Below are 15,651 nucleotides of genomic sequence, written 5' to 3'. Positions count from 1 at the left end.
TCAATAGTCAACGGGGTAAGACTAGGGCCATGTTCCTTGAGGCTAGCACAAAAGCCACCAAAAACCATCACAGAGTTACATGAGGTCATGGATAAGTACATTAGATCAGACATTGTCTTCTATTTGAAGACCGAGGCTTTGAAACCTCAAATGCGCCTGCCTCTGAGGCTACCACAACGCAACCAGTACCCTCGCAATGAACCAATCAACATGAATACCATAGAGTCCACACCTCCACAACTCCAAAGACAACAACCAAGTCCAACATCTCAACAGACCCCCGCCAACAGCCATAATGACAACAGAGAGAATACCCAAAGCAGACCCAACCCAAGAGATCCAGCAAAGCTATACTGCCATTTCTGTAGACCAGGCAAAGGCCACTTGACAAAGCAATGTGCATGTTTCACGAAGGGAAAAGAATATAAAGAAGCACAACAAGCCATCACTTCAGTCCCACCAAAACCCTGCTAACTACACAAGGAGACAACCCACCCCCGCAACCACCCCATACCAATACACACCAGTAAACCACGACATCCCCTTGCAATAACATCCTCAGCAATACCCAACCTTCACCGGCTACAATCCCTCCTATCATAATTACAACACCTATGACAACCCCTAGCCATCATACAGCTACATCAATTGCTCCAACGGCCAACCATACACGGTTACTCACCCACCCACCCCATCATAAATACAAAGCCAGCACCTAGCCTTACCACCACGACCCTCGCCACCACCAACCTAGCCGCAACAACAGCAAGTAAAACCAGAACCCGCAAGCCAACCAATTCAAACAACAATCAACAACCCAGCTGCAACTTTTGGTGTGATACTCGCAATCATCGGAGGATCCAATGACGATCACGGCAACAAGAGACAGCGCAAAGAGCATATGAGGCGGGTACACCACCTAGCCACCAAAGGGCCACACAAGAACTCGTAGTGGTCTCACATCCCAATAACCTTTGATAGCATGGATCCCAAAGTAAAAGACTATACTCACACCGATGCCATGGTCATTGAGACAAGGATCCAGGTCAACACTGGCAGCTCCACCGACATCCTATTCGCTTCAAGCTTCAACAACATGAAATTAGATAGAAATCTTCTCCAACTGACTGGATGTTCGCTATATGGATTTGGGGCAAACAAGTGAAAGCCATAGGCAAAATCACACTCCCAATAACCTTTGGCAACCAAAGCAATAGCGGGATAGAGCACATAACCTTCGATGTGGTTGACATGCTATACAAATACAATGCAATTTTTGGCCGAGGGATCACAAACATTTTTAGCATAGTCCTCCACCCGGGCTATCTCTGTATGAAGCTGCCCTCCGCTAGAGGCATCATTGTTGTATACGACAACCAAGACCTCATTAGAATAGTAGAAGAAACAACATCCCCAGGGTAGAAAAATGTACACAACCTGGGCAAAGAAAAGCCAACAGTCAAGATACCCCCGCCAAACGAACCAGAACAACAAGTTAGGGCAAAGCTAGCAGAAGAAACCAAGAAAGTACCACTATTCGAAGGTAACACCAGCAAGCAGGTCATCATCTCTGCTATGCTAGATGACAAAACCAAGGCCGACCTCATCTATTTCCTATGCGACAACAACGGCATCTTTGCATGGTCCGTAGAGGACCTCTAAGGTGTAGATAGGTCCATCATTGAGCACATCGTTGATGTTGACAAAAATCACCCCCCGATCAAGCAAAAGCTTTGCAAAATGTCTAAAGAAAGAAAAGCAGATAGCCAAGGTGGAGGTCCAAAGATTGCTCGACGCGGGGGTCATTTGACCAGTTAAATACCCAACTTGGCTATCAAATGTCATGCTAGTCAAAAAGAAAAATGGCAAGTGGAGAATGTGTGTCGATTTCATGAGCCTAAACAAAGCCTGCCCTAAGGCTAATTTTCCATTACCAAGAATAAGCACCCTTATCGATTCAACAGCCGGTTGTGAGCTCTTGTCACTCCTAGACTGTTTGTTAGGATACCATCAAATTTGGATGAACCAGGAAGATGAGGAAAAAACAAGCTTCATCACTCCTTTCGGAACATACTGCTTCAGAATAATGGCAGAGGGGTTACGCAATGCAGGGTCAACCTTCACCTGCATGACAGCAAAAGTATTCAAAGAGGACAAAGCAATCTTAGCTTATGTCAACGACATCATTGTATAAAGCAAGCTTAAACAAGAACACTTCGAGGACCCTCGTAGAGCTATCAACAACCTCCGCAACACGGGGCTCAAATTGAATCTAGGGAAATGCATATTTGGCGTAAGCAAGGGAAAGCTGCTCGGTTGCCTCGTCTCAGCAAGAGGAATCAAGGCCAATCCAGAGAAAATCGACGCAATCCTCAACATGGAACCCTCGACCTAAAAAAAGCTAGCATAGAGGCTCGTAGGAAGACTAGAGGCATTAAACAGATTCATTTCAAGGTCTATGGAGCGATGGATCCCCTTCTTTGAAGTACAAAAAAACACAGATCCATATAGCTGGGGACCCCAACAACAAGAGGTCTATCTACACAACCTAACAACCCTTGCCAGCCCCCAACCCGACGAACCGCTCCTCCCATATGCCGCGGCCTCACCACATGCCATCAGTGCAGTACTAGTAAAAGGAAATCAAGAAGAGCATCAAAAGAAGTAGCTACCAATGTATTACATATCCGAAACCCTCGATGGAGCAAAAAGTTCTATACAGAAATGGAGAAGGTAGCATACGTAGTCATCATGGCCTCTAGAAAATTGAAGCACTATTTCTAGGCACAGAAGATCACTATACCCTTGAGTTTCCTGCTTGACAACATCTTCAAGAACCCTAAAGCCATAGGTCGAATTGGAAAATGGGCCACCAAAATCAACGACTTTGCAATTGAGTTCGCTGGGAGAAACACAACCAAATCTCAGGCCCTCGCAGACTTCTTAGTAGATTGGACCCCCGACACTCACAATACAGCAGAAGTTATATAACCAATATGGATAGTGCACACAGACGAAGCATGAGGATCAGCGAGAGCTAGGATAGTGGCAATCGTAACCTCACCATCCGGTATCAAACTCAGATATGCAGCAAGGCTAGAATTCCAATGCACAAACAATGGCGCAGAATATAAAGCAATCATACTAGCTCTATCAAAGCTCCACGCACTCTCAGTAAGGCGAGCAAGTATCCAAACCGACTCCCAGGTCACCTTCGGCCACATTGAGAAAAGCTTCAAAGCCAGAGATCCTGAATTACAAAAGTACCTGCACAAAGTCCGCAAGATCGAGCGTTTCTTCCTGGAATCATGACCAAACCAATCTCAAGATTAGAGAATAGCAAGGCTGATGAACTAGCAAAAGCCGTAGCTCAAGGCATCACCTTACCCTCGAACATTTTCTACGAGGTCATCAATCAACCCTCGATAGAACTAAACATAAAAGCACCAAAGCTCATCAATGCAATACACAACAAAGACTAGAGAGCGCCCATAATGTCTTATCTTAAAGGATATCATGAACCAGAAACCAAAGAGGAAGAAAAAAGGATGCAGCAGAGGAGACGAGGGTACAGAATCATCAATGATGAACTATACAAGGCTAGCATAATAGCACCACTGCTCAAGTGTGTCGCATCTAGTGAGGGAAAACAACTATTAAAGGAAAGACATGAGGGCTCATATGGTTCCCACAACGGACCCAGGGCCCTAGTGGGCAAAGCATTCAGACAAGGGTTTTACTAGCCAATAGCAATCAATGACGCAGCCTCACTAGTGTAGCATTGTGAAGGTTGCCAACTCTCAGCAACGCGCTCAAACAGACTAGGAGCTCAAACCACCCTAATCTGCCCAATATGGCCTCTCCAGCGATGGGCAATGGACCTAGTCGGACCATTGCCAATAGCTCCAGGAAACCTCCGCTACGCGGTGGTCGACATCAAGTACTTCACCAAATGGATAGAATCAAAGCCACTAGCTACAATAACCTCACAGACTATCAAAAGATTCTTCTGGCAACAAATCATGTGCTGCTTCGGAGTGCTAAGAGAACTCACTATAGACAACAGAACCTAATTCGACAGCGATGTATTCAAGGAGTTCTGTATGCAGATAGGAACAAAGCTGTGCTTTGCCTCAGTAAGACACCCTCAATCCAATGGCCTCGTCGAAAGAGTGAATGGTATAATCCTCCAAGGCATCTACAGAAGATTACATGGTAGACTCAAGGGAAAATGGGCAGAGGAACTCACCTCAGTCATATGGTCACACAATACCTCTGAGTCGAGGGCAACAAAATTCACTCCCTTCAAACTCCTCTTTGGAGAAGAACCATCCTCCAAGAAGAGCTCACTCACAAATCACCAATAGTGACCTTCGCAAAAGATGGAACAAGCACCCTTAACGAAGAATAGTTAACAAAAGACCTCATAGAAGAACTCAGATGCCAAGCGGTCAACAACCTTCGCTTATATCAAGCTAAAACTATCCGATGGTGAGACAAGAAAGTGAACCCCTGCCAAATTAACGCATGAGATATGTTGCTAATTAGAAAACAAAATGCAAAGATGGCGGGCAAGCTCCAACCAAAATGGGTAGGCCCATACCTAGCTACTCAAGCAAGTAGACCTGGAGCATACAATCTCTAAGATAGCGAGGGTAACCAACTACCTCACACTTGGAACATAGACGACCTTCAAAAATACTATCCTTAGCGGCGCCTTAGTGTGTGCTCGCACAATGTAATTTCCCTTTTTCATTCAACAATGTAAAAACTCAGCGCTGCACTCTTTTTCCTTGAGAAGGGGCGCAAGGTTTTTTAATGAGACAGTCGCTCTACCCTCTAATGTAATATTTATTCCCCAAAACTCCAACCTCTGCCGAAATGGGTGGGTCACGGCCAACCCACCCTCATTAACGAAAAAGCACAGGTAAAGATTTATACCAAGCAGGGTCTCCAACCTATCAACCCCCGCTCGGTTAAAAACATTTCTCCAAACCTCACAAAAGCAAACCCCACCCAACCATAAGATAAGAACGGACGCGGAGGTCAAAACAAGTGAGCACCCTCGCAAAGTGCTAGGGTCTCTCAAAAGCAAACCCTACCCAACCTTAAGATAAGGACGGACATGGAGGTCAAAACAAGTGAGCACCCTCGCAAAGTGCCAGGGGCTCAAAAAAGCAAACCCCACCCGACCTTAAGATAAGGATGAACGCGGAGGTCAAAACAAGTGAGCAACCTCGCAAAGCGCCAGGGGCTCACAAAAGCAAAATCCACCTGACCTTAAGATAAGGATGGACAGAGAGGTCAAAACAAGTGAGCACCCACGCAAAGCACCAGGGGCTCACAAAAAACAAACCCCACCCGCCCTTAAGATAAGGATGGACAAAGAGGTCAAAACAATTCAGCACCGTCACAAAAACACCAAGGGCTCACAACGTAAACCCCCCACATCCCCAAGACACAAAGACGGACATAGTGCCACCTATCTTCAAAACAAAAGGATGAAAACAAGGGTCAAAGCATGTGAACACCCTCGTAAAGCAAAACCACCCTAACCGAAGGGCATCCTCGTACCGCCGACTCAAAATCCAACAACACAAAAACAAAAGGGGGCCCACAAGAATACTAAACCAATCGTCAAAATTCAAAAACAAGACCAATCACCTCAAACAACGCATTCACTCCATACACCAACCTCACCAACAAAACATCAATCTCTCATAAACCAGCCGCATTCACCACTACATCGAGAAACGAATCGACTGAGATTAAATGCTCCATAAACAAACCACCCACCCAATCAACATTAAAAACTACCACACCAAAATCCAACAGCCGATTCACCCTATAAATACCACCACAATCCACCCAATGGGTCAATCATGAACCACAGCAACAGCCACAATCATCAACCTCCCCACACTCGAAAATGTCTCTCAAGCCTCCAAACCCTTGCAAGAGAAAAGCTTCGCCTAAAAAACCACTAGACTCCGCCCTTGACAATCCAAACGAAGGTACCACAAGAACAAATGTAATGCTAGGGACAACTAGAACAATCTCATATGCGAGCCCAATCAACGCAGTCCCAAAGCCTAGAGCACTCAGGGGATACTCGGAAGAAAAATGTAAGATCCCCTCGAGTGCTCCCTCACCACCAATCTCGAGCCCCAGAGCGATGGGATCGCCAACTCCTACTAGAAGTTGGTGCATGCCAACTGACACCTCCGCTCAACTATGCGAGCCCAGAGGATCACATATATCTAGCAACCCTCGGCCGAAGGTTTAGCGGAAGCAAAGTCGACAAGGACTACGGCGCCATCCACCAATAATTCAAGAGGAGGGGTTTCAATCCCACCCTCCTACAAGTGGGCAATTAGAGGCACGCCAAACAAGCTTTGCTAAGAACAAGAACATGAAGGCGCTCTAGGAGAAGCTCGCTCTCAGAGCGGCACGGAGCCTCGCGGGGTCCAAGCTCCACAAGAAGGAAACCTATGACCCCCGTGGCTAACCAAGGCAGCATCAACCGGTACCTCCAAGGCGACAACAAATCACCGAGGGCTCACCAAGGTTCATCATCAATCGGCGAGTAGCACCGAAACTGTCGCACCATCTTCCACGTAGACAAAAATAAAAAAAAAGTTCACCACAGCAAACCCTCGATGTATTTAGAACTAGCACTGCTATGTAACCTCCATCAAAGAAAATAAAGTCAAACCTAGCATCCTTCTCTCATTTTATTTTCACCCAAATCACGTCAAGTTTCAAAAAATGAAAAATAGCGAGTCTCGCCTAAAAGAAAATGGGACGTCGTTGTGCGTGAAGTTTTAGAAAATGAAAAACAACGAGCCTCGCCTAAAAGGAAAGGGGGCATCGTTGCGCGTCAAGTTTTATAAAACAAAAAACAGCGAGCCTCGACTAAAAGAAAAGGAGGGTGTCACTGCGCGTCAAGTTTAAAAAACGAAAAACAGCGAACCTCGCCTAAAAGAAAAGGGGGGCACCACTGCGCATCAAATTTTACTGAACAAAAAACAGTGAGCCTCACCTAAAAGAAAAGGGGGCGTCGCCGCGCATAAAGTTTTAGAAAACAAAAAACAGCAAGCCTCGCCTAAAAGAAAAGGGGGTGTCACTATGTGTCAAGTTTTAGAAAATGAAAAACAGCAAGCCTCGCCTAAAACAGAAGGGGGTGTCGCTGCACGTCAAGTTTCAAAAAACAAAAAGCAGCGAGCCTCGCCTAAAAAAGAAAAGGAGGCGTCGCCGTGAACCAAAGCGACAACAAACTCGAACTGTATCCTGACTCATCAGTTAAACAACACCAAATAATATTTACAACAACCGGAACCCTCGACAGGCCTCCCAATAACACGTCAAAATTACAACAAGTACAACAACAATTGTTACATCGATAAAAAATAGACTTCAAGTCGACCCTCAGCGCCGAAACTACTAGACATCGGGAGCATCCTTTTCAAAACGCACCTCACATGCCACCTCCCTTGCCATCTCCATAACTGTATTTTCAAGCACACTCTCAACCAGTTCGTCTGCTACACTCTCCACAAACTCACCTACATCATCTACAACCACCTGCAAGCCCTCACCCCTGCCTGACCCCTCAACCTTTACAATTGGCCCCCAAAGAACGGGTGCCGCAGGAACCAAAGGCAAATCACCTTCCAAAAACCCTTGGGCGGTACATGCACCGATGGTCACACTCATCAAGCTCCAAAGGCTCTAGCTTCGGCACTTCAACTCTCCCTAGGCATCCAGACTCAGGCGCCCTTGCCCAAAAATAAAGTCTATGGCAACCTCATCATCAACATCAACCAACACCACCAAGGTAGACCCCGAACCAAAAAGCAAGCGCTCGGACAGATGATTCGTAAGGTCCGCATTCCACCAAAACCTACTCGCCTCCTGATTTTTCTTATCATATAAACCAAGCTTCGCCCACCAAAATGATCGAACGAAAATGAGGGAAACTTAGATTTAGCACACGCCCATGACGCGCCAGAAATAAATCTATCCTAATGATTTAACATAGGGGCAAAACATCCAACACTTCATGCGCAGGCCCCACAGGAACCTACATAGTGAAGGCAACAATTAATCACCAACCAAAAATAGACCCCCGTAGGGGGCACACCAACTGTTTTCCAAAAGGCGCCACCATCCTAACTATGATGCACACGCGCATCAAACTTGCCCTGTAGTATCGACATCCATGGCTTCTATGGCAGGCGCTCCATCAACTCGTGCTTCTTTAGTAACAAGGCCTGCTTTAACACCTTCATGACCAACCCCAGCAGCAATCTCATTGGCAGATGCCTCGCCAACAGCAGACACCGCGACCCTCGTGCTTGTCAAAGAGATCCCTGCCTCGCTAGTTCCGGCATCAGAGGCCGGAGTGTCCCAGGGTTGCATCAGTTAACATAAAAATAAGGGGGAAAAGGAAGAAAAAAACAACAAGACTAAAGCTCCAACGTACCTCGTGAGTGCCAACCGCTACCTCGTCAAAGGCTAGAGCCCGACTCTCGCCCTCTATCCAAAACTTCATCAAGAAGTGCGTGACAACATTCTTGCAAAGCCGGTCACTAGCAGCACCCCACACATCCTCTAGACTGAGAAAGTTACGGTTAACCTGCCCAAGCCTCTTCAAATGATCGCATCTAGTGGCCTGAAAAGACCGCGCAATGGCGAGGGTAGCCCCATAAGCCCCAAAATCAGCAACACTATCCAACACTTGAGAAAACTAGCCAAGCTCCGCCTGAACCCATAATGAAAACATAGCAGGATCAGCTTCGGGTAACACCCCGCTTGACTGCATGCCGCCCTTAACAAAAGCGGCATCGATGGCAACCTTCGCCTCCTACATACAGGCAAGCAAAGCGGCACGTGAGTCTTCCAACTTTTTAGCGTTCTCCTCCTCCAACTCCTCAGCCTTCTTGCCAGAATCCTCAGCCTTCCTCAGATCCTCGTCCTTTCTTTTCTACTCCGCATTAAGATTAACATTGTGACTCAAACAAGCCTCTGCATCTTCAACCAAAACTTTATTCCTCGCAATCGAGGCCTCAAGCGGCACAACTTGCCCAGACAGCTCCTTGCTTCTAGCCTTCAGGTCAACCTTCTCCTTCTCCAATGATGCAACTCGCTCCTTCAGCTCAGTCTCAACATGACCATGGAGCCGACGCGCAGCTCGAGCAAGCATAATGGCTCTAACCCCAACCACCTCGACGTCCTCAGTTAACTGACACATGTGACATGAAAAACTTCACCTCCGGCATACAAATCCGGCTATAGGTCCCTGCCAAGAACCGACGCTCTTCTTCAGTCCCAATAAGATGGCAATCACGGAGGTCAGGGCTGGTGAAAAGGTCAATCTCAGGCTCATCAGCACCATAGGAGACAGTGAAATGCCTCAAACCACTATGGCTAGCCTCACCAAGAGCATGCTTGCCCATACCAGCTCCAGGCTCATCTTCATCGGTAGCAACCTCGTGTCCCTCCCGCATGATATGCACGCAGCAATGGCGAGGCATCGACCCAGATCCAGTCGGGCTCCCCTCATCAGCTCCACCACCCTAAAACCCAAACTCCTCAGAACCAACAGGCCGAGGGTTACCCGATTCATCATGCCCTTATCGTCTTCATCATCATCATCACCGCTCATGCCAGACTCACTGTTGCTAGAGGCACTGGACCCATCAACATTCACCTCCTTAGAGCCCTCACTCCCCTCTTTCTCCTCACCATCATCACCATTTTGCAAAATAGGCAGACGGGAAATACTTGGCATTTTACGGCCAGGTAGAGCCCCCCAACCACTCTCGGTCGTGGTGCTAGTGAAACCATAGCCACCGGTCTCGCTGTCGCCACAGATGAGGCAGCTGATGAAGCAGCAACCTTCGATGCAGCAACACGATCAACCTTAGATCCCCTAGCATGCCCACGACCATGCCCACATCACTTAGACGTACTCATGAGCTTGTCACCGGCCCTAGCTCGCTTTCTTTTCTTGCAAACCTCGGCATCTTTCAGCTCCACAGACGGCCAATCCGGGTAAATCAACCCAAGCAAGTCAAAGCACCGATTAACACGATGATGATCGGCCAAGGCAATCTTTATCGTCCTATTCTCAGCAGTCCCAAGAGCCCCGATAAGTTCCTCCACAACCTCCGCAACCTTCTTATACACGACCTTAACCCCAGCAGCTAGGGTGTCACTCTTCTGCAACACCTTCAACCAAGCCTGCTTGACATCCACACCAAGACCCTTCAAACCATGTGTTCGATACTTCTCATCATCCTTTACCACAAACCATGATTGATTAGCATCAAAGGCAAAACCTTCGCGCAAACAAACTCCTCAACCAAGTCGCGCGTACACTGATGACGCGATAAAGTCTAGAGCGCATCCACAGCGACGGCACAACCATCAGTCATGATACCCTCTACAGTCACACTGTCAAGCATCAACAGCTTCCCACAAAGACTAGGCTCGCCTTCCATCCTAATATAGAACCAATTTTTGGTCCATGGCGAAGCCCACTTGTTTTTCTGATCTTGAATTGGAACCTCCGCACCATTACGATAGACGAAGGTATAAACACCAAACTGCAAATGCAAAGGCTTACCATCAACAGTCACCTTCCGAGGCTAAGGATGGACCCAGTGAAGTCGGACAAGGCCCTTGAGACTTATAGCCCCAAACATAGATACTGAGCTTCACAAAACTAGAGGGGTTCAACTGATGAAACTTAATTTTAAACCTTTTCAACACGCCAACAACAAGAGGGTGCGACGAAAACCTCAAACCGGCCAAGAAGAATTCCTTATAAACAACAACCTCATCATCATGAGGATCGGGAACAACCTCTCCCTCATACGGCCTTGCAAGATCTTGAGCGAACCAACCAGCCTTCGTGAACTCGTCCAAGTCGGTCGAAGTAACCCTGGACAGACCAAACTCGAAGCTCACTGCAGCATCCAAAGCAGAGTCAGCGACCTCTGAACTGTCAACAGGCTTCGTAGTTTTCTTCACGCGAGCCATCAATCTACAAAACGCGCCAGGAAACTCTTCAGTACAAACAAAACTCAAAAGATAACAAGTACAAGCGACCAAGCAAGTACCTCAACAAGCGTGACGAGGCAGATGAAGCTAGCAAAAGCACGAACCCTCGAAAACAGCAACCCTCACAACAATCAAACCCTCGCTCAACAAGCTCAGCAGCAGCAACCAGCCAGCAAACAGAAGGCGCAACAACGAAAAACCCTAACCTACCGCAACTATTTATAGGCACCAAGCACTCACACATAAGGAAAGAAGCTGGTGCACATTCTGAAGATTCATGAACCACTCCCCGAGAAAAACACGAACAGAAAATACTCAACAATCGCGCGTCCCATCCAACTCCACACTAGGCCTATTCACCCAAATCAACCATAGGCCCAGCTCTAGTCGAGCATGATAGGGGCGTCGCTGCACTGGGGTCTCAAGCTAAGTACCCATGCGTGCCTCCCTCCCCAAGTTTTAACGTTCCTCCGACCCATCACGCTGGGCCCGACCCTCGAGGGGCTGCTGTTGGGGGGAGTACCCCTGGCACCGCTCCTCCCCTAACCATCGACCTGGCGCTGGCTCAACTAACCCGCCCTCGTCCTGGGCACCACCCTTGTGACGAAGATGCCCTTGATCGGTTTATTTCATCGGTGTATTCAGGTGGCACGCTCGAAGGTCAGCTGCGCCGGAGGAGCGTGGCGAGAAGGTCGCAAGACGGTGACGGCGAACAAACCCTCGCTGGGGGCGCGCGAAGGTCGCTGCCTGCCATGGGAAGGGACCATCCCGTCAACAATTGGACCCGGAAGTGGTTGGCTGAGGAAAGGAGATTACAGTCATACCCCTGGCTCTTGTATAGCGTTTACCGGCTAGGGTCTAACCCTAATGTAATTCCACCGCGTCTCTGAGTATGACCTATAAATGCCCGGAGCGCTCGTGTAGAAAAGGAGCCAAACTTTTTTGGACAAATTAATGGGTATTTAATTCGCACTTTTCTATCTCCTCGTTTTTATGTACCCTCGCTCATCCCTTCACGATAGTCTACTCACTCACCTGTGGGAAACCCTCGGCCTCAACCCCGTGTCCGTCAGCGAGGACGAGAGGCTAGGAGTGAACCCACACTTCGCCAGTTCCGATCTACCAATTTGCCAATTCGAGCGAATAAGAGTCAAAACGAAGATACGACTTGCCAACTCGTGCAAGCTCTAGTCAAATTCCGATCTAATCTAACTCAGACTGAAACGGGGTGCGTCGTCGTCGTCGCAACTCAGCGGCGGCGTTTGATCCCAGACAACAGCACCTGATTAAAGCGGCGGCGGCCAATGTGGAGCGGCGCTGTGTCACCATGTGCCGACCAGTCACAGCAAGCCCATCAAATCACAGACGAACCCGTCAAGGCGCATGCAAGATCCCGATCATGCTGACGTCGACCACAAGCAAGCAAAATAAGGCACGATCTACAGCGCCATGCAAAGCTAATTTGCATGTACGGGCATGTATGCACAAATAGCATGTGTGTACGAAAGATGCAAAACCAAACGCGCCCAGCTGATCGATAACAAGCTAAGTCGTGTTTCTCTTTTTCGGTTAAGTATTCTATTGCATGTATACATCTTGTGCCTACATATGCCATCATGATTATCCACAACACAAATCGGTCGTCATCACCCTCGGCGTGGTCGCAGATCTCGCTGTGGCGCACATCGCCCGGCGGCAGCTCTTGTTGACATCCCGTGTTGTCGGCACCTATAGTTTTCTAGCTGGCCGAGCACATTGGGCTGGCCCGAGCATGGCACTAAAAAGCACGACCCAAGCACGGCTTGGCCCAGCCTCTTTCGTGCTCGTGCCAGGCACCGTCTGGCCATAGTGTTGTGTCTGGGCCGCAATGTCAGCCCGTAGTGCCTGACCCAGGCACGGCACTGGCTAAATAAGCCAGCACGGCCTCGGCACGGCTCCTCCCACTCGTAGCCGTTGACTGCCTCCTCCCCGCTCCTCCCGACCATTTGATTTACCTGTTGGACGCCCGTAGTATATATAGCGAGCCACCGCCATCTCTCCTAACCCTAATTCATTCCTCACCACCGCTCTCGCCCTCTCCTATCTCGCTCTTCTCTCTAGCGACTCTACGTCTCCCCTCTCCTCTCTCTGCCATTGGCCTCCTCTCTACTTTTCCCCCTCTGGATGAGCCACCGCTAGCCGGTACTGGCACACGGCACTGGCCAAGTATACCCCTTCCTCTTGATCTCGAACCGTCGATGTACGCTCGTCCTCTCCTTGTCGTCCACCTCGTCATCTCCGTCACCGTCGTCGACCTAGCCGGACACCGGAAGCTCTGGTGCTCCGGATTTCGGGTAAGAATCTGTTGCCCTCTCGCTCGATCTCTCTCTTTCTCTCTATCTCCCTACCTAACTTGGCCTCTGTTTTGTTCTAGATCTACGTCGACGCCGGATCCATTGAGGAACCAGAGAGCCGAATCCATCCTTCATCGACGACGCTGGACAATTCCAGTGCTCCAGCTGTGTATGTAAGAGTGCACCCTAACCCTAACCCTAACCCTGACCCTAGATCTGTACTAATACTGTGTTTTCTATAGCCGTTGAGGAACCGGGCGTCGACGAGTGATGATGGCCCGCTCCTCTGACGAGACGGTTGAGGTCAGTGCCAACGATGAGAGGCAGATGTGTGGGCTGGCCGGAGATGACGACGAGGATGACCTGCGTGAGGACGCTGCTGGAGCTGTTCGGCTGATAGCGTTGAGGCTCCCATCGATGTTGGCGGTGATGATCCAGAAGGCGGGGGAGGGGGACGATGAAGAAGAGGACAAGAACGATTCCAAGCGCTCGCGTCCCTCTACCTCGGCAGTGTGGCTCGATTTCAAGAAACTCTTCAAAAAAGGGCCCAAAGGTAAGAAGATCAGGTATGCCGCTAAGTGCATCCATTGCCATAAGTAGTACTCTGCTCTCTCTAGTGGTGGTACTGGTCACCTTACCCGTCATAGGGATAAGTGCGTTAAGAGGCGTGAGAAAACTCGCATGTCTTAGTCTCAGATTTCTTTTAATCCTGATGGTAGTATGTGTAACTGGGATTATTGTCCTATGGTTGCTCGTACTGAACTAGTTCGATTGTTTGCTAGGCTAGATGTTCCTATCTATATGGGTGAAACTGATGCATTTGAAGAGTACATTAGAACTACTTATAACCCCAAGTATGTTCCTATCTCTAGGTAAACCACCACTAGAGACATAGTGAAATTCTTCACTGATTGCAAGGCTAAGCTTGTTGAGACTCTTAGTTCTTCTGTTGTTAATTGTGTTTGTCTGACCTCTGCCATTTGGTCTGGTAATGCCAGAGAGGACTAACTTAGTGTGGTTGCTCATTACATAAACTTTGATTGGCAACTAGAGAAGAGGGTGCTCGGTCTTGTGCTTATTGATGTGTCCCACAATGGACAAAATATTATTGGTCGTGTTGTATGTGTGCTTGCTGATTATGGTTTGACTGAAAAGGTGTTTGCTGTTACTTTAGACAATGCATCATCTAATGTTTCTGCCATGCGTAGACTTAGACCTATACTGTCTAAATATCTTGGTATTGAGGTTGTAGATGATTTTGTTGAATCAGATAATGCATCAACTGATAATGCAGTTAGTTCTATGTTCTTGCATCAGCGCTGTGCATGTCATATTATTAATCTGATTGTTAAGGAGACCCTTGAAGCTCTTAAGCCTTTGATTAAAACATTTAGAACTGTAATATCATTTTTAAACTCATCTAACCAGAGAATTACTGCATATAAAAGCTACTACATTGCCACTAGTGTTAGGCCTAAAAAATTTTAGCTAGACACGGAGGTAAGATGGAATTCTACATATATGATGCTTAAGCATTTGTTTCCTCATAAGACCCCTTTCACTACTTTCATGCATGCTCACTATCCTAGGCTTAAAGGTGATCAGTTGCTTTTAACTGATGAACATTGGGCTATGGCAGAAAAAGTACTAACATTTCTTGAACTGTTTTATGATTCTATGGTTGTATTGTCTGGTGTGTACTATCCTACATCTCCGCTTATGATTCATTATCTAGTTAAGATTGCTATACACCTAAACAATTATGGTAATGACACTCACCTCAGACCTGTAGTTCAATCTATGATAGACAAATATAATAAATACTGGAGGTGTATTTCTTTGCTTTATTCTTTTACATTCATCTTGGACCCTCGAGCTAAAATGAAAGGTTTCAGTAGAGTGCTGAGGAGGTTGGGTCATCTTACCAATACAGATTATACTACATACCAGGTTAGCACTAGAGCTAGATTTACTGATGTTTACAATAAGTATGAGGAGAAATATGGAACTGTTAGGTTGAAGAGGTCTGTCCCTCCTAACCTATCTGGTAAGAAAATGTCTGTTTGGGATGAAAATTTATGATGATGATGGTGGTATCCATCCTCTAGCTGTTACTCTTCACTACTACAGAAATGGACATCACTGTCCGGTCTCATCACCACCGAATTTTAAAAAACCAATAGTGATAGCCCATCACTACCGGTTCTTGACTAAAACCGGCAGTGATAGGACCAACCGACACTGATATTTG

This window comes from Miscanthus floridulus, chromosome 4 (genome assembly GCF_019320115.1).
Source record: "Miscanthus floridulus cultivar M001 chromosome 4, ASM1932011v1, whole genome shotgun sequence".
In the NCBI taxonomy this organism is placed as follows: Eukaryota; Viridiplantae; Streptophyta; class Magnoliopsida; order Poales; family Poaceae; genus Miscanthus; species Miscanthus floridulus.
This window is presented reverse-complemented; position numbering follows the sequence as displayed.